Source organism: Labrus bergylta, chromosome 4, assembly GCF_963930695.1.
Source record: "Labrus bergylta chromosome 4, fLabBer1.1, whole genome shotgun sequence".
Taxonomy (NCBI): domain Eukaryota; kingdom Metazoa; phylum Chordata; class Actinopteri; order Labriformes; family Labridae; genus Labrus; species Labrus bergylta.
This window is the reverse complement of record NC_089198.1, coordinates 31,033,545-31,053,386: the sequence shown is the minus strand read 5'-3', so window position 1 is coordinate 31,053,386 and position 19,842 is coordinate 31,033,545. Positions and strand designations below refer to the sequence as shown.

General features: G+C 41.1%; 1 protein-coding gene across 6 annotated transcripts in view; it reads left to right on the top strand.

Moving 5' to 3' along the window:
• The window catches only part of astn1 (astrotactin 1), a 415,934-nt gene that overhangs the window by 19,278 nt on the left and 376,814 nt on the right, over positions 1-19,842 (top strand). The gene's annotated exons all lie outside the window — the stretch shown is intronic.

The following is a 19,842-nucleotide window of genomic DNA, read 5'->3' as shown; positions in this document are numbered from 1 at the left end:
CAGCGGCTGGCCTCGAACTGTCAGTCCAACCTCGGGGGGGAGAGGTGTTACACACAAGAAGGACGTCGGTTCAAAGGCGGTTCCCACGTCCACTTGTTTTCTTCCGGGGCCCGTTAGGTGGAGGTTTGATTGAAGTCCTTACAGCCAGGTTTTGATTCTCCTGATATGTTGGATTTAAAAAAACTCTAAAGTGTTTGACCAAGCTCGACTTTGATATGTGTAATGTCTTGATAACCAAGCTGACTTTGATCATCAGATCAGTCAGAGAAATTGTACAAAACAGAAAAAAATGAATTAAAAATAATGCAACATGCGATCCAGTTTTCTCCATGAGAGACCTGTAGTCAATAAACGAGCTACAGCAGCCGATTAGAAAACTAAACTCAATACAATTAAATATTTTTTTGTTTTTTTCAGCCTTTATTCTTTTTTATTTAAAGGAGCAATAAGTAACTCTGACACCTAGTGGTTGAAATGGGTACTGCAGTCCAAATTCAAAACATTAAAGACAGCTGTCCAAATTACCATCATTATCAGGACAAAAGTGTTACAAAAAGTCATGCTGCAAAAGTCTGAATTGATTTCAATTAATGTGATCATTAATTTTACACAAACAAGAAATGATTTCAGCACATTTGACTGGTTTCTATCAGCTACCAGCAAATTAATTGGTGCCAATTAAAGGCTTACTGAGCGACTTTCAGAGCAGATTTTCAGAACAAAACAAGCGCTGTCCTGCTCTCATCCTGTCTGCACATCCTGTTTCATCATTTCTGACTTTCTATGAGAGAGAAACAGACTAGTGATGATAAATATCTGAAAATGAGAGTATGTGACACATTTCAAGTAATGATGTGCATCTCAAAGTCGATTCTGTCGTTGTATGTTTTTTTTATTTATAGGCCATAAAAAGTATTTTGTTCGGTTTTGAAGGTCTGTTGGTACTTCTTCAGTTTTACTTTTCCAACGACACTCTGTTATAAAACCCGAGACACAGCTTCCCTGAGTGGGCGGGGCCATTTAAATGGTTGGATAGGGAGGAATTCACACACTCCACTTTTTTTAATGATTTTTCCTTTGATTTTCTGCAAACTTTCTCTTAATCCTCGACCGCTTTTAACATCAACTCACTTGACTCAGTTTAAGATTTCCAGCCGAGCAATGCTCACATTTCTGACTCCTTTTTCAGTGTGCAGTTTACTGGCTTGATATGTGCTACCTACTGGCACATCTCAGTCTCCCTTTGGCATCTCCTGACCTTGTTATGTCAGTCTGTCAGACTGAAGCGAGGGGGGGGGAGTATGGTTACTTAAGATCAATCAATCAGAATCAAAAAAGTGCACAGACCTTTCCTCCTGCTGGCTCGGAAAACTGTTAAGTGAAAAAATCTGTTCATTTGCTCTTGGGTCAGAGGTGTTAGATGAAAATGAGCATTTGTTCCCTTTCACTCTGGCCTTGATATGTCAAAAGCAGCACGCTCGTAGAGTTAGGAGGAAGTCCAACTGAGATCTCAGATTTGACTGTAGGAGTTTGAACAGGTATTGGATATATGTGGTCAAAGGTTTTGGGATATATTGTAAATATTAGGACACAACCGATATGGGATTGTAGGAGCTTATACCGATAATATGAAGAAAGAAATCAGAGACCGATGGATTGCCGATATCTTTAGACCTTAAGATCCCTGAAATATAGTTACCATACAATTGTGGGAACGACATATAGAAGAAGATATTGACATTCAACTGGATAGTAACCACGCAGGTATGTACATTTTTACTCATAATAATAATAATAATAATAATAATAATCTTTATTTATAGAGCATGTTTCTAAAACAAGTTACAAAGTGCTTAACAAGGTAAGCAGTAAAACAAATGCAAAAAACAGGCAGATCATAGAATTATAAACAAGGCAAAGATTAAGAAAAAGCAAACACTTTAAGAGAATGCAGGCATGTGCAAGGACGTGCAGGTAAAACCGGGGGGGTAAATGTTTTACCAAAAAGTCATATATAGAAACTATGCTATGAGTATTAAGCGCATTTGATGAAGCTGCAGCTACTTTTCTCTGCTCCTCTCTGCTGTCACGACTGTGAGCATCGCGGGGCACGAGACACACCAACATACAGCGCACACATACACACGCACACACTTGCACTGGAGCACCAGCCACCACGCAAACTTCTTTGCTTTTAGTGCTACAGCACACAGTTGATCCGTGATCTTTACCGACCGAGGCGTGAACACACGTGACCCGGTCAAACGGTCGGTTGGACTTTACTCCGTTCACTCTCACCGTGTCTGCAGCTAATTTAACAAAAGCAAAATCATCTCACAGCAGCCTGCTGTAGTCTGTGAACATCTCCACACAGATTAAAGTTGTTTGTTGTAAACTAAATTAAGGGGAAAACATATGTGATATAAATACAAACGTAATATTAAAATGTAGCCTACCCTAAAATAAGAGTTTAAAAAAAAGTATGTCGATATTGCATTATTTTTTACAGAACTCTCATTTATTATATCTGATATTATTTTCTGTTTGTTGTGTGAGTATTAAATGCATTTGTAGGCTGTCGGTAAAGGCTATGGCTCACTATGTGGACTGGTAGATCTCGGCAGACTGGTAACTTTAAAAGTAGATCTTGGTTCAAAAAAGGTTGGGCACCCCTGTGTTAGGGCATAAAATCTATTTAAAAGACCTACAATTCTAAAAAGTCTTGTCTTATGAAGGGATTTAAAAGACCTTATGACCTCGGGTACATCATTCCACAGTTTTGGAGCCCCCAAAGCAAACACTTTAGTCCCCTTTTGGAAAATTGCATTGACTAGAAGACCTCTGCCCGAGGCTCTCAAAGTGCGAGTCGTCGCATATTGTAGTAAAAGGTCTGATGTCTAGCTGGGAGAAAGACCATGGAGAGCTTTAAAAGTAATCATTCAAATCTTAAAAATCAAATCTGAATCACACAGGGAGCCGGTGTAGAGATGCTAACACAGGAGTGATGTGCTTGTTGTAATCCATAGAGCGCCCTCTGCTGGTGACGGTCAGAAACATAACTGCTAATGTAATCAAACGATAATCAAATCTGATGCTATTTGACAGGTGATTAAATATTGTAATATCAATGCAGAGCTGTGATAAAATTAGCCGATATGGTGATATCGGCCGATAGTATCGGCAGGCTTATTTATCAGTCGGGCTCCAGGTAATAACCTGAAGCTGTTAAAGCAAATTGACTTTATCTTAATACAACATTTCCCTTTCATTCCCTCACACCTTATTGTCCGTTGTCCATTATTTAAGATATTTGACCTACTTCAGTTTTCCACTGAGCCTCGTCGCAGGCTTTCCCTGCACGCTGCCATCGCAGACAACTCATTTTCACAAGACTATCACAATGTCTATCACCATCCCTCATAGCAGCATTGATTAGGGGCTGTCCCCCTAATTGTCAACTAAATGACACAGATAATGGCGGGCATCACATTATCGTTCTTAATCAGTAAGAATGAAGCAGCACATTATCATCCAGCCATGAGGAATGTTCTGGTACGAGAGCTGTTTCTCTCCTGCAGCCGGATATGATTAAAAACCTGCTCTGGATCGAGGGCTGATTGGTTCAATCAGGAGTAATCCTTCACTTCTGGACAGGATGTTCATAATAACTCAATATATTAAGGGACTTTATTGGCGCAGTGGCAACATGAAACTTGAATCATTGAAATTGGCTTGCAGTGTAGAAATGATCGTCTTCATTAAGCCCTCGCTGTTAGGAAATGAATGTTTCAGCTCATAAAAGTTGGAGCGAAAGTTGGCAAGAGAAAAAAGGATAAAGATTTTGAAATATTGGTGACGTGCTCAGGTTTTTATCTTTAGATGTCTCTAAAGAGACTCTCCATGCTTCCTACCGGTTTTGAAACTACACGGTATCAGACAGACGGAGCTCCGGACTCAGCCCAGGAAGCTTCTTTCTCCCTGTGTCTATCCCTTTAAGCCTCTGCAAGAAGCATACAAAAGATATGTGCAGGAGGTGAAAGTCATTTTTTAAAGCACTGTATACTGTCTCGTGAAGTCACCTGGTCGACCGAGTCAAAGGCGGATACAGGATCCTGGAGTTGAAACCAAGTGAATTAATGGGTAATTTATTTTTGATACAATGTCACGACTCGCCTGAGGCCGGTAGTAAGGCTGTGCCAGACGGCTGCAGATGTGGCTTGCATACCAGCCGTGACGTCTTAGTGAAATATTTACATGGTCATGAATTTTCAATTTGTCAGGGATTGCTCTCTTGGAGAGCTTATCACCTATAAACCATGCAGGTGGTAAAAAAATAGAGCTTATTTATTACATAATGGATGGTGACAAAAAAGGGGGCTGGGGACAAACGGGGGCAAAAGTTTAACAAAGCCCTGTTGGAGTGCAGGGGATGCTACATGTTTAAACACTTTGCAGTGACGTGCAGTAATATCTTATTTAAATTCATTTTAATGGGCGAGAGTCAGCTGTTTTTTTTTTATATGAACATAACCTCTCAAAAGTGTCATATCACATACATAACTTTGGTTGACACTGATTTGTACTCGCTATCTGTGATAGTCAGTCGATGTGACCTGAAGTACGTCATAATGCCACTTTTGTGTCGTTTGCTGCAAATCAAAACTTTCTGTTATCTTGTTTTCATGACTAACCTACAAAACAAGACACAATCTGTCTGATATCACTGTCAGTCGTCTGAGGACTGCCCACCGTGCACGCTGTGTGTCCTCTACATGTCTAAATGCTCAGGCTACAGGTGACCCTGCTATTCTTCTTCCCTGTGCACGGTGATGCTGTGGCCACATTCATTGACTGTTCACAGAGCGGGTGTGGTGCTGATTGTTTACTTTGAGCAGCTTCTCCTGCAGCACACACGGTGTAGTGTTGTGTATGTCAGAGGTACCTCAAAATATAAAAAAGAAAAGTTACAATCATTGGGCTGGTGATGAAGACTTAACTTCTAGCAATAGCTGATGATGTAGTAGTCTAACATTAACAAGCCATACATTTGTAAACCGTTTCTGTTTTGATTTTGAAAACAATATGTTATCCAGAGTTAGGTGCGTAGCTGACATGATTGACAGGTGGGCCCGATGTAATGGCAGCTCTCAGCCTGTCGTTAGGTTGATTGAAAGTCTAAGGGGTTGGATCCAGTATGTGAGTTTTCTAAACCAGAAAATCACTTAAAAATCCAAATAATTAAAAGTAAAGTTTAATTTCCATTTTTTCCTTTCTGTCACTTTTTTTCTGTTATCATTCAACCGGACTGTCCACTGTTTCCTTCACCACCAGTGTTGGTGCTTGGTCTCAAACACAGCAAGCTTTAAACGACTCAGCGGGGAGTCTTCTGTCTTGTCGAGCAAAACTTTCAAGTTTCTTCCTACCTGCAGGAACGAACCAAAGCATCAGGAAGTGTAAGAACCCCCTCGGAACAGGCGGGGAGGTAGGGTGGCTGTATGTGCGTGTGTCTTCAGGCATTCCTTAAACAGGGTTTGACATTAAGCTGATGATTAAACCCCTCAAGGGTGACAGGTGAGGAGAGCAGGAGACAACCGAGAGAGGGAGCGAGTGACAGCTGACACGAGAGAAGGCAGAGGAGGTGACAGAGAAGGAGACTGAAGACGAGAAGAAATAGTGAAAGAAGGATAAGGGCAAAAGCAAGAGAGGACAAGAAGTTAGAGACGAAGGAGGAGGTTTTTCTTCGGGAGTGGATTGAAAGACAAACAGCGAGTGGATCTAAACAGATGAGTGGCAGTAATTCAGTCAGAGCTCAGGAGCCGCTGCTGATGAGGCTTGTCTTTGTTTGCACAGTGCTAATGTAATTAAGATACAGTCATTCTCGATATCCGAGCCCAACATTTCTTATTTACTGCTGCTGTGTCCATGAGCAAGAACACCAAAGTAAAGCATTAAGCAGCTGTCGAGAGGTGAAATGTGTGCACAGAGGCCTCGTGCTCTCCTGTTATAGGCCATTTGAATAAAGCATTCCACCAACGTCTCTCGCTGCTATATTGCACTGCACACTATTTTGTGCTACGAGATTGTGCTGACCTTGAAAAAAAAAAGAAGTGAATTACTAAATCCTAAAAGTACACAATGGAAGCAGCACATTTAATCATGCCGTATTAGAGGCTGAAAGCTGGAAAATCAGGTATTCTCCGTGCGTACTTGGAACAAAAAAAGTGAAAGTCTTGATATGTTTCTGTCGCTGTCAGAGGATTGGAAGACCTCAGAGGTGGGACATGGGCACATTTCTGTTTGATGCTTTCCGGAGTCGCCTGGTCTTATAATGGTTTCTGCACACACACTACGGGGTGTCTTTGTTCGCTTCATGCTATCGCTGGCTGACCAAGATGGGAAATGTGCACCAGCCAAGTGTTGATGCATGATGTCATTGGCTGGATTTTTTATGTTATTTTTACACACCCTATGTTTCTTGCCACCTCCTGTGGCCACAGCAGCCGGCGTGAAGACACCCATTTGAATATGAATCATCTCTCTCCTGGCTGTATCTCAAGATGGTGGACACAGGGTGGACAGAGGAGAGCATGGACAAAAAAAGTATATTCATTGATTAAGTAGAAAACCAGTTCATTTTGACTATATTTAGTATATTTATTTGCCAATAGGGATGGGTACGAGTACAGTATTCGTTGTTAGTCCAGCCCGCAGAAATGGCTTGGCCCCTCTATGGCCCGAGGAATGGGCCCTCCCAGGATATGATCCAAATCAACGTATGCACATTCGATCATTAGTGCTAGCGCCTGGCTAACATTAGCCCGCTCTGGGCCCGCTTACATCAGCAACATAAAAAAATTCTGAAAAAGGCAACCTGTTGCTGAAGCAACAAAACATAAAATGTGTTTTTGTTGCTTTAAGAGGTCATGGTGAGTAGTTGGGTTTAAATAGAATTTGGTCATTTTTGCTTTAAAGTAAGATGGACCATGTTTTTACTGACCTCCATGGACCCTCCCCATGTGACTGGGCCCGAGGAAAACTTTCCCGTTTATCCGCCCTTACGGGCGACCATACTGTTGTTGGCGTTATCGACGGGCAGTCTCACTTCATGTCATTTGCTAATCTTGTTAGCATACGTAGTTGTGACGAAACCAGAGCGAAGAAGATTGGCTTATATTGATACAAGCAAATCATAATGCTCCTATTAAGTTGTGTGGAAAGAGAAGGCTTTTTGCTAGCCGATGGTTTTTTGTTGAGTCGGTGTACAAGCTGCCATCACGGCTAACCGCAGCTACCAGAGAAGGAAAGATGAAGGGGGAAAGTGCAGCAGAATTGCGACATGTCTGCCATTGTGTTTTCTACTGTAAAAATATTTAATGAAGCAGTACTGGAGTAGGCGTACTCATTCATAAGGTATTGGGAGTGCATATCTATTTAGATTACTGTAAATGCCCATCCCTCTTTTCCACTTTGGGCAACACTCAAACTGACTGATGATTTTAGATTTTTATTTCCATGGAAGAAAACAATTTCTGTTCTGGTCCGTGTGTTGAGACATCTCTTCCATGCATAAAAACAACTTCAAGGTACATTTGGTTGGGCCCGCATTTGTGCAAACACTAAATCTTATTATCTTTTATATTTTCAGCTTGGCTAAAAACTTTGACGCTCGACTGTCTAAGTCTTTGAGTTCTTCCAGGTTTACATTTCAGCAGCAGTGAACTCCGTTTAGTGGACTTAATGCAGTGTGTGTGTCACCTTCACACCCTTTCCTTACGACTGATTGAGCACTGGAACATATTTCTGCTAACAGTCCTCTCTGTGAAACTGCAGTGTGGAGTATCCAAATAAAGCTGATGCTGCTGTTTTTTTGGCCATATATCTTATTTAACACATATTTGCACATGGAGGGTTACACTCGAGGTTGCAGATCTAATAAAAGGAGCGTGATGGAATATTCAGTACATTAAGTTCATGGAGATGAGCTGGCTGTCCACGCAGGGTGGTCCATGGATTGGGTCTACATTCATCCCCATTTCTTAGAGAGAGTGAGGCGGCAGGTCTTTGAGGGGGTAGTATTACATCGAACAAGAGAGACGTCAAACGACAGCATGAGGTTACAGAGGCTAGTTTAGAGGATGATAATTCAGTCGGTAGGGATGTACCGTCTAGATCAGGGGTTCCCAAACTTTTCATCCCATGACCCCCAGAATAACGATGCTAGAGACTGGGGACCCCCTCTGTCCATGGACGTGGTTAAAGCATAGCGTTGCACACAGCAGCATGCACTAATGGGCCTATCCAAACACTGACATTAGAACAACACAAAAAAATACAGCAGCCTTGAAATAATTTAGCAACATTTTTGTATGTCATTTCACAATAATTATTTTCAAGTCATTTCCAGTTTATAATTGTTTTTGGATATCTCACGACCCCCCAGGGGGTCCCAACCCCCACTTTGGGAACCACTGGTCTAGATAATTCAACTTTGTAAATCTTTCTAGTTAGCACCAGAACAAATAATTAATGTTTGTATATGTTGGACCTCAATGCTGCTCACATGTTGTGCTTAAGCTGTAACACAGCCACCAGCCAGTAGGTGGGGCTGTAGCCATAGACAGTCTGTAACCCTGGCTAATAGGCCTTCTCTCCTTGACAATCAATACTATATTTAAAAAAATGTCATTATTGAGGTACAAGAAGAACTATACAAAATCATTCTCCATATTGTAAAATGATGGTCAGATTTGCTCAGCATCATGCACAAGCAGAATGTTTGTTTTTTTTACAAAAATCTGCTCTGCAACAAAACACAAACTAACACTCGAGACTGGAAAAACAACAATGCATTAAGAATATCTCACCAGAGGAGCCAGTGCTCCTTTGGCATCCTTTTCTTTTAACACATGCGAATGTTCACATCCAATTTCACACACTCACATTGTCCTCACCTTTTTTGTCAAGGTGTGAGGTAAAGCAGAGGTGGAACAGGATGAACTCTGTGTAATCCAAACCAAGCCTTAGGGATAATACTGCAGTGATATATCCTATCACAACAAAATCTTCACGTAATTCTTAACTGATCAATACACAGTGATTAAGCCAAAATCAGTAACTCTGCCTGTCTGCACTACCGGATGTGCATTGTGATGGGGATGCATTTAGCATAGCATAGCATAGTGGCCAGTAAGTGTGACTGCAAACTGTCACATCAGCACCGTGCACTGAGCTGATAATAGTGAAATGTTCCTGTTTTATTATAGTTTGTCATGTTCTGAAAATCAAGAATAATTTGACCACAATGCATCTTGTTTCTTGAACTGTCACTCAGTTTGAAAGAAATAATACCTCTGTGAGTAGTTACAATTCCTCCTTCTCTCTCCATCTCTCACAAACATGTCTCCCATCACTCATACATCCACTCACATACACATAAGATAAGATAATCCTTTATTTATCCCACAACAGGGAAATTTACACTGTTACAGCAGCAAAGACCAAAAATGTACAAAAAAATAGATTAAAAAAAATAGATCAGCTGAGCTGCAGTTATGACAAAAATGTAGTCAGAATATTCAGTGTAACACAGACATGCACACAGTGCACATAAAGTGTAACATGCACACACACTTTCCAAAGAAGCACTTTGAACAGAACAAACTCAATGTACAAAGATGGCTGCTTTTCATTCCTGTATGTATTCAAAGACGTTCTTTTTCATTTTAGAGATTCAATAAATGTGGTTGAAAGGTTTTCTGTCGTATGTTTCCCCTTCCATTAGGGACATAAAAACTATGTGGAGGGTTTGAGCTGCGTCCCTGAACATCAGGTATTTGGCTGTGATGGACTTTGCGGAGAATGCGGGGCTTGTTGCTAGAAGGTTAAGTGAGCCTCGGCTGGTCTCAAAGCATATGGCCATTAGGCTGTGTGAATGCCGGTGCAGAAGAGGGTGAAGGCCTATTCTATTTATCTAAAGGAGACCTCATAACATATCCTGTCTGCGGAATTAATCCGGAAAAAAACCAAAAGGATAGAAGGGAGCAGGGGAGATTGAATTAACTCTCAGACAAGACAAGTCATGGCTATTTCCACATAGATTAGTTTGAGCGCCTCCTCCGTGTATCTACCCGCTGATTCTAATCTTGTTTAAATTTGAGATAAACATGCATCGGTTTCTCACATGAATGTCACATCCAGCAGGAGGGAAAATACATCTTTTATTCAAAAGGACGTATCTGAAAATCTAAAAGGCAGCTCGTAAAAAAGAGAGAGTACACACACATGGTCAAGACAAAAAAGAAAAAAACAGGACAGCAGTCAGGTAGATGTGATCGCATTCACGTCCGCTTTGAGACGCAACCCGCTCGGTGACATCACACAAGATGTATAAGCCAGGTTCTAATCAGCATATGATTTTTGTCCTCCGTTCACCATCCTTGTTGTCATTGTTCCTGTTAGATTTACAAACCAACTTTTTTTTCCCTGATGTGCCATATGTGCTAACAGATGTTATCGTCCTGGCCCCGGAGGAGGAAGACAGACGACCTGTCTTCACAAGTGAAGCTGAGAAATTGTGTTTTTTTTTTTTTTCTTCTTTTTCTTCTTCTTACATTTGCATTCTGCAGCACACTTTTCACTCCAGCTGTCTGCACTCGTAACAATAGCTTCCTCTGCCTGACTGTCAGGAGGCTTGTTTTTAGGGAGGGAAGAAACCTTTAAGAGGTAAGCCGACTGTTCTCTAAGGTCTTCACTGAGAAAGACACGCCTTCCTTCTCTGAACGTCTTGTCTTGTCAAAATTGAAAATATTGCTCCAGGCAGCTATGACAGGATTATTTTTTATGGATCAAATTATCAACAAACATAAGAAAGCACTCCTCCTGAGTCCCCGGGGAGCTCTATTAATATGTCACAATCTCCCAGCATTCTTTCCAGACACTATGCCAACACTGCAATTAAACCGCAGCCTGATTTATTTACAAGACCATCGCGTTTAATTAATGTGCCCACAATTCAGCAGCCCAAGCGCCCCTCAAGAAAAGAAGTGGCGCTTTGCTTAATTACCGCAGAAATGAAATTTTAATAAAGCCAACAGAAGAACTCGACACGCAATCAGGAAGCCATTAAGTAGATGAAGGTAATCCAACAGGACTGCAGTAAAATTAGAAATCGGATGTGAAACACAAAGCCGAGGAGCAACAAGGCCAAGAGCGCTGAAATTGACATTTGATTAAAGCTTTGCAGAATGAAGCAAACAAGACACTGGAAAGTATTTCTCATCATTTAGGATGCTTCAAAGAGGAGGCACTTTATTTCATGATTATCTTTGGATCCGACAACTAAATCTCCAGTTTTAACTCCTCTGTTATTTACTCTCCAACAATATAATCAGCGGGGCTGGCATATGTTTTTTTGTACAGATTCCTCAGGATTTCTTGGCTTCTGTTTCCATTTGTTATTGCGATCCAGAAGAGTTGCCATTTGATAGTATCCGTTATTAAGATTTTTGTTTCCTTTTTACAACAAATAGCACAAGCTAAATAATTCAATAGGAGAAAGAGTAGAGTATAATGTGTCCAGAAGTAGTTGACATCACATGTCAGTCAGTCTTTGCTTTTTATCATCCAGTTATTTTTATTATTATCAAACACTCAGATTCAACATCCAGGCAATCTGTTCACACCACAGATTGTAATATAACTGGATGAAGCCTGAGTGACATCACCCAGCTGTTCCTGCAGGGGGCTCTGCCGCCATGCTGGAAATGCTGTCTCAGCATAATTTTCAGTCATTTTAACAACAGGCTGAGAGCTGGAGCTGAGGCGGGTTTTTAAACCACCTGACAAACCGTTACATCGCCCCCACATGTCAATCACGTCAGCTACACTCCTAACTATGGTGAACACGTATCGTTCATAAAATCAAAACAGAGCCGTTTAAAAAAAAAATGCACTCCCCGTACAGTGTGAGCCCATAATGTCAATAACTAATCAGACCTATTTAGATTTTTGCTGTAACATGTTTATTTGTGCTGTAAACAGCTTTTTTGCCTGATGTGTGTACTGTATGTGATTTCCTGTGGTCCTCAAGTGGACACTTGAACTGCAGGATTTTGCATTCCAGCATTGGTCTAATTTTTAAAGACAAATAAACTCTCTCTGTGTGAATTATCTGACAAGAGAAAGGCATCTGGCACCTTTGTTATCTGGGCGATCCCCAGGTGGGAACAATGAGAACAGCTCTGCAAAAAGAGTCTTTAACATAGCGTGTGAGCTAACTGCGGCTAACCCTAGCAAGCTAACACTAATCAATGATGACCTCAGCAGCGACAAATACCTGTAGCTCACTGGATCCAAACACTTTCTGTGGATGACTGCTGATGTTTTGACGTCTTTCCTTAAAAACTGAACTGTACGTTCATTATGTAAACTTGTAAGGTAATTAGCTTGCTATCCTACTTGCTTACATAGGTGTATGATAGGAAACACATACAGACAACAACTCTCCACTGGTCATCTTCTTTCAGGGAGGATAGAACAACAAATGGCTAGTTTCCTGATTAATAAATCTTTCTTCATTCATCAGCCCGTTTAATAAGTCTGAATTATAGTTTCAGTAAAATCCTGAAAGACTCTTTGCTTTGAGAAAACAAGGCATGATGCACCCCGGCTTATTTTCTCCTCTGGCTGCTCTCGACTCATGTCGGCTGGCTTTCTGTTAACAGATATGGACGTCACTGTGTTCCCAGCCCAGTGTGTTATCCCCCCAATGTAAAAAAAACATGATTGTCTAAATTTTTTTCCACTTTTTCTTTTCTTTCCTTATACATCACAACAAGCAAACAGGTGTCATCTGCTGCTGTGTTTTGCATTATGTGTCTTGTTAAAGATGGCACCTCTGCTGCTGTGTATGTGTCGATGAAGACCCAACAGTGGCAGGGCCTTAGACAAATGAGGATTTATATATACAATATGACAAATGGCACACATCATTTAGATGGATGTGCATTCAGTTTGGCTTGTGCTGTCACCGTAAAACAAACATTCCTGCACAAGAGAAAAGCAAAAGTGAAGCGAGGTAATCAACGTTTTGGATGTTATTCATGCTTTACCCCCCTCCCCCCCACATGGTAGTGTTTCTACTAAATCAGAACCAGAGAAAGGATGAGTTATCTGGGAAAAAAATAAGCAAAGAAAACAGGGGGTCATGATGTGGTCACCATGATGAAAACAAGAATAGAAAAACGCACATTGTTCTTGGTATAAACTCTGGCCAGCCGTGCATGTTGCTCGTTACAAACCACACAAACAATTGAAAAGGAAGTTGATTGCTGCGGGCAGCGTGCCACTGTTGTCAGTCAGCCCTGCCAAACAGTCTTTCTGAATCATTAAGTGTGAATGTATGGCTCCATAATGAGGGCAGAATTCAGAAAGAAACTCTTTGCTTAGACCCGGTGGAAGTGGGGAAAAAAGAAACTTGTTCTTAAATGTCACATTTTCTGCAGGGCTCAACCATGATGTCTGGAAATACAACGTCTCAATGAAGGGAAGCTGCACTGCATGCATTTAATGTGGTTAGGGATTCATTTCATGTAGTGTATGGTATGAATGGGATTACCACGGTTAGAACAAGATACACTCAGTATATGACCATGTTTGAAGCATGACCAATTATTTTTCTCAGGGATTTCACGTCTAAAATAAGACACCATTACCATTTGACTTAATGTATCGAGTTATGAGTTTATAACTGTTTGATATAAGTATATCAGCGAGCAATAATGTCCACTCAGAATGAGGCTAATCCTTCTCTAAGGACTTTTAAACTGGTTATGAAACAGTTCAATTTAATAAAGAAGCATCTATATGACCTACAGAAGCAAATTACATCCTAACTAGAGGTGGAGGAAAAAATCTATACAGCATAGTATCGCAATATTTTGCGTGCAGATACTACATCCTCTCATGGCTTGCAAGTATTAATATTTTTATTATACCACTTGCAAATATCTTTGTTTTAAAAAATGTTTTGTTGTCCATACATGTTTTTTTCCAGTTAAGTTGATTAGACTGAAGTACCAACAGTTCAGATTGTGAGGTGCATGCAGCCTTTACAGGGCTCGACTCCCATTGTGAAGAAATAAAAAGACTGAAGTGAGATGAAGAGACTGAGAATGTTCTTTTATTTGAAAAAACACTTCTTGATTTAGTTTAATTTTGTGGACATAATATGCAGTTAAATTGCAATGTTTTGTATCGCAATTCTCAGCATATCACAAAACGTTTAAAATCGTGATAATATCCGATCTTGACTCAAGTATCCTGATCATATCGTATCGTGGGGCCTATGGGGATTTCCACCCCTACCATCAACTACAATACTAACTCTTACCATGTAGTCAATCCCAAAGTTAATGCAATGGAGTTAGGGGGCATCATACGACGCAATTTACAGCACATAGACTTTTTTTTTTCCATTTTCCATTTTCTTCTTCAAAGAGTATTGTAGAGGCACGTCCAGGACAACGACAGGACAGACGAAATAAGATGTTCTGCTTAATCCACAGGATGACAACAGGTCAAATGTTAAAGTATCCTCTCAGTTCAGTTTAGTGATTCTGAATCCCCCTGGAAACCTGTATTGAAATATTAAACATCTGTATGTGATATCTAAATTACATTTTTCATGAAGCATCTCCAAAAATTAGTAAAAATTAAAACATCCATAGGCCTAACTTAAAAAAAAAACCTTGTTTAAAAATAGCTTAGTTTTCAGTTTAGGTCATTTCTCAGGACTGTGTGGACGTGGCAGCTCGTCCGACTCGCTGCTCAAAGCCTCTTGGGATAGTCAGGCAAACGGAGCTAGCAGCGCCACTTTTTAACAGACTCATGAAGGCAGACTGAGCAGAGTAGTTTTTGTTGCACTTCGTTGGGTAGAACATGGGGGGGGGGGGGGGTATATTTTATTATTGGTTTGAGATTAATTACATAACAAATATCCGAACAAACCCCGCCCACTTTACACCAAATGTCAGAAGACTTTCAGAAACTGAAATGACAAAAAGAAGTCGTCTCTAACACTTGAAGACATTTGATATTAATAGATCATAAATGACATAGAAGGTTTTTGTGGAGTTGGCTTTCCAGGGGCTTCAAGTTAGAACATTTAAAAAAGAAATGTTCTTCAGTATAAACATCAGTCAGACCACACACAGTTCCCTGTGTGTGTTGGCCTCCAGCAGAGCTGCTCCTTGTCACAGATTCTGTACGTGATTTCCGTGGACAGAACCTCGAGGAGGGGCTTCTGGGTTTTTGGGGGCCTCAAAATCTCATCTCTGCTTTTTGCAGATGATGACGTTTTGTTCTGTTGGCTTCTTCAGTGCTGGGACCTCCAGCGGGAACTTTGTCAGTTTGAAGCAGTGCTGGCCTTTGAGGGAGTAGTGTTGAATATATTTCTGTCATGTGATGCAGCTACTTCTTACCCTTCTACCAGTTTAAATAGCGTGTTGATAAACAGACTTAGACACAAATTCTCTTTACCACCTCCTCTAAGTATCAAATCTCAGCAATCTACCGATCTCATGAGGTGGCAGATAGAAATGCTGGTTGACTGTTCTGGCTGGCTAGTGCTTGCATGTTACCTGAAAGGCTTAAATGCAAGCCCTAAGGAAGCTCTATTAGGATCCCAGAGATCGGATGGCCCACTTTGTCCACAGAAATCGCTCGAATTAGCACAGTCTAACAGTTCCCTTTGCTTTAATATTCTCAGTCAGTCTCTGGTTCTGTTTGGACAAGAAGGCAAAGTTTGAGTGGAAATCAATTCAATGTCAAACGGTACCATGGAAAGTGAAGACAGGGGACAGATTGAGAGATAAACATGTGAAATCAGAGTGAGTCAGACCCAAGTCAAGGTAAAATGTTTTCCCCCGCTCCTACAGTAATGGAAGAAGATTTAAAAATCTTTGCCTTGAGTTTAAAAAAAAGCATGACGGCAATGGAAAATACTAATCCTTGAGTAAAGTTCTGCACCTTGGCCTTGTGTTACAAGAACGTCAAGGCAAATGTCAGGGCTGGAGTGTGAATAAAAACCAGCTGGCAAAGCGCAAGAATATGAAAGTGGAGGAACCCTCATGAAATAAGAAAAGACTGAGGAGTAGGATGTGTTGTGCATCCTGTGTGTGTGGATCATGCTCATCTTTCTAATGTGTCCTCTTAGTATCAGGGACCTACTGTGCCACATACTTTAGACTTTAGACCAGCTTTGAGGGGATCTCAGAAGCAGTCGTTTTCTGCGTCCTCATTATGGGAACGAGCTACACCTCATTTTAACACGAACTTCAACCCTAGGCGCTAACAGGAGTGCAATTTTCTTTTTGAGCAATGTGAGTACATTAAAATGACAACGTATCAAGAGGTAAATGGGAAAGACACCTGCACTGCTCGCCAGGAGGCTTTGGGCCGAAAGAACGATAGCGCCCCTAGTGGTTTGAAGCAGCTCAGCTTCCTCATGAAGCACTGAGGCTTCTCTGGGGACTCATGAATGCAAACATGTACGGCTGAAAACAAAGAGGTTCAAAAAACAGTAGCTTGGTTTTGATTGACTTTGAATTCCACTTTTGGTGATTAAATGTAATCAAAATCTCTCAAGTAGAAAAAAAACTTTTAAATGGGCAGGTACAGGTCATATCAGGTCATCACAGATGTTCATAAATCAGATTTAAGAGTTTGAACTTTTTCACTTCTTCTTCAGTGTATTAATCTTTTTTTTTACCACATCGTTGCTCCTATTGACTTTTTGCTTCAAGTCTGTTTTATTGCTTTTTAAATATCTACGAGCCACAGAGTCTGTGGGGATCCAGTATTTTCAGAGACTGCCTTTTTGTCTCCATATATCAGCCTGAATGATGCATGACGTAACATCAGTGAAGGGTGTCGTATCGACGCTGCTGATCCTGACAGATCAGAGGTTTGCATGTGAACTACAATCTGCCTTTTATTGTTTTTATAAAAACTTAACACTCGATAATTATCACATCAATTCAGAAGGACAGAGCACTTTTTTGATTTCCTCACTTCTGTACATTTCTGCTGCAACATGACATCTGTTACATGGAGCTAAGTGTTTCTCACATACATAAATCTACCTGGGGGGGGGGGGGGGCGCCCAGGTAGATTTATGGCTGCCCAAGTATATTTCCCGACCTTTTTTTTTTGTTTATCAATAAAACCACAGCACACTAGAGAGAGAAAAAGAGAGATTGAGAAGTTCCCCCTGTTCATGCAACAATTGTGTTGCTACGTCTCATTGTTTCAATACTCTTCTGCAGCCGCGCAGGTGTTGTGATGCGTGTCAAATGCACTGATCCCCTGAAGTGATAATAATGATAATAATAATGGTACATTTTATTTATAACACACTTTACATTTGAAGGAAATATCCAAGTGCTGCAATTTGAATTAAAGCATACAAACAACAACTGAAGTCAAACAGGTAAAATCAGGCAGAGTTAAAAACCTTAGTTTTTGAGTCCACAGTCTGTGGGGGCCTCAGGTCGTCAGGGAGATTCTTTATAGTCGTGGGGCAGTACAGTAGAGGGCTCTGTCCCCCATAGAGTAAGGCTAAGTCCTGGTGGGTTTGTGGTGCGAGCGGTTCTTTAAGGTATGGCGGGTCACTGCATAGTATGTATCGATGGGTAAGCGATGAGATGTGATAATAAAATATTGAGAGAAACATTTCAGAACACGGGTAGTGTACTTGAGCGTCTGTAACATTCTGCTGGTGGATATTGCCAAAATCACACAATTAACAAAGCTACAGTGCTGAGTGAGGCGAGGTGAGAGGAGCTACTGGGTGTAGGAGGGAGGAAGGAGAGGAGCAGGTGTGTGTGTGTGTGTGTGTGTGTGTGTGTGTGTGGATAACAAAAGACCAGAGTGAGAACAGAGGTACTGTAAGGTGTGTACATAGAAGAATCATTATTTTAGAATGACGTTCTGATACAATAGTTGAAGTGTTTCAACTTTACGAGGAACACTTTTTTAAATCTTCAAAGCTTCTTGAGTATTTTTTGTGAATCTTGTGCCGTCATCATTTCTCTCCATCCCGCTATTAAGCTTTAACATCACCTCTTTCTTTTTAATTTCACTTCCAGCACCCTGTTTCTAATTGTTCTCTGATAGTCTCTCTCTCTCTGTCTCTCTCTCTCTCTCTCTCTCTCTCTCGGAGGCGAGAAGACAGGCGTAGCTAGCACCTCCCGAGAGCCGCAGCCAGTAAATATTAGGTTAATTGCTCAAGCACATTAGCTCTTGTTCCTCATGGTCGTCATTGACTTCCATTAGCATCACTTAAGATTGGCTTTTCTTTAATTCAACAAGACGTGGGGAGAGTCTGGGTGATGTTGCTGAGAGGAATCGAGCGAGCGAGCGGCCTGTCACTCAGCAGAGGCAGGGAGGCGTGAACCGGTGAGGCGGCAGGAAATTTAAAAAAAATACTGAAGGACACATCATGAACACATGTCTTAACACGGATATGACTTCATGACAGCTGACATGCTAATTGCTGTATTATATATCTCCATGCCCAATTATAGCCAGCTAATGGGCGTAAGTGGAGTGAGATACTCTTTCAATCCATGAGGTGCTGTGCAACAATACGAGCGACATATTCATGTGATCTGACATTGAAGTGCCCTCACCCCTTCTCTCTGTTAACATGGTGTCCAGTGAGAGTCACGTGACTGGAGCGTTAATTAAGACGTTAATATGCCGACAAATGTGTAGTTCCTGCAGCAGGCATGTGGTGCATTCATATGATGTTGAACACATCAGAAAAAAAGAGTTTCCGAAACTCAGAAAAGAAAGAGGTGCCCAACTTTCGGACTTAACGTCAGAATCTTCTTTTGCCTGCTCCACTTTTCAGAAAATGTGTGCGCAAACAGGCCGTTTGGAGATTTTCCCTTTGTGACATCACGACGGGCAGTAACCCCTCCCCCAGGTGGGTGCCCTCTGAGTCTGCCTTCTCACCGTAAACAACAGGGCATGGAGTGAGAAAGCCTGAGCCACACAATGCCTTCCAGAGAGGGGGCGTGGTCAGACACAGCTCATTCACATATTTAAAGGTACAGACACAGAAACAGCCTGTTCTGAGCAGGGCTGAAATAGAGGGGTTTATAGACATGATCAAATACAGGATCAGAGTGGATTTAGAACAAGACACTTCACACACATGTTTTGGGGACCGCTGAGACATACTTGTTGAAAAGAAGGATGACATGTGACCTTCAAAGTAAAGTAGTTTAATAGTTTTTAATGGCGGGTTAGAACCATGAAGGAAATGTTGCAGTTATGAATCTTGACTGTCAGCGGGCAGTTTTCCAGAGTGACTGAAAAATGATAGCATGTAATTTTTAAATTTGACAGGAGCTTGTGAAGAGCCAATATATTCATACAGTTCATGTCTGACAGGCTCCTAATTATCCAACCTCCAATTTGGAGAGCATTTTATTCAGGCTTCTTTCAATCAGACCAACAGGGTCTTCCTCCTGCTTAACATTGTCAGTCAGCTAATAGATGCCAAATGTCGGATAACTGGGAGCACAGAGGAGTGTTGATATTAAAAATTAATACATGATTCCACAGAAAGCCAATTAATTTGTGCTTTAACAAATAAAGTCTATTTATAGGTATGCAAGAATCAAATTCTGAGTGAGAGAAAAGATAAAAAACCAAGTGCTCCTGCCCACGATGCCTGTAGGATTGAGAGTTGTTTAATTTCATTAAAGATCGTGACTCATGGCTCCTTTGTCATGAGCATAATTGGGTTTGATGTTTTCATCACCCTGAGGGCTA